The 691-nt window shown below is 30.4% G+C and overlaps 1 protein-coding gene across 1 annotated transcript in view; it reads left to right on the top strand.

The window, feature by feature from the left end:
• The first annotated feature begins 377 nt into the window (after nucleotides 1-377).
• The window catches only part of LOC122809189 (myelin-associated glycoprotein-like), a 553,400-nt gene continuing 553,086 nt past the window's right edge, over nucleotides 378-691 (top strand). Inside the window, exon 1 of the mRNA XM_044080497.1 lies at nucleotides 378-555. The gene's annotated coding sequence lies outside the window, so the exon portion shown is untranslated. The remainder of the gene's footprint in view (nucleotides 556-691) is intronic.

Raw genomic sequence — 691 nt, 5'->3', positions numbered from 1 at the left:
AAGTATAGGAGACCTATGACATTTTCAGTATAAGTGAATCATGGCAAACCTAATAAATCATCTTCTAATACAAAAAATAGAACACTTCCAACCATGGGTGTTAATTTCCTTCCTTATGAAGACAGATTTTTATGATCAAAATACTTGTAAAATTAAGCTCAGGATGCTTGTTTTCAATAATAATAATAATAATAATAATAATAATAATAATTGTATGAAAAGAGCAACAAATACTAGTTTAAGGCACAAGCATGCTCTGCAGTATTTTACTTGAGTTACTTTGTTTCCTGTTTTGCAATAGTTCACTTCCTGACTTTCCTGTGTTATAAAACTACCTCCACAAGTAACAGAGAAGGACATGACAAAAGTCAGAAGACCTCAGCAATCTCCTACTTCATCAGGTCTCTTGCTACTCATGATCAGCTAAGAAAATACAATACTGGAATCAATGAAATGAAATTTATCTCAGGTTATAAAAACTCAGCCTCAGATTTTACTTTGTTGAATATATATCACCATGACTATGTTCTGATGGAGAAATACAATTAGGTGATGGTAAGTATATTCTGATTTATAGTATGTTGCAGTTCTTTTCTTATCTACTATTCAGTCCAGATACAATAATCTCAGTAAATGTTTAACAAATCATAAAACAATTTCAGTAAGTAATGTCATTGAACATCATTCAAAA

Source organism: Protopterus annectens, chromosome 8.part0 (genome assembly GCF_019279795.1).
Source record: "Protopterus annectens isolate FY-2018-M chromosome 8.part0, PAN1.0, whole genome shotgun sequence".
In the NCBI taxonomy this organism is placed as follows: Eukaryota; Metazoa; Chordata; order Ceratodontiformes; family Protopteridae; genus Protopterus; species Protopterus annectens.
The sequence above is the reverse complement of the archived record's forward strand: the minus strand, read 5'-3'. Positions and strand labels throughout refer to the sequence as shown.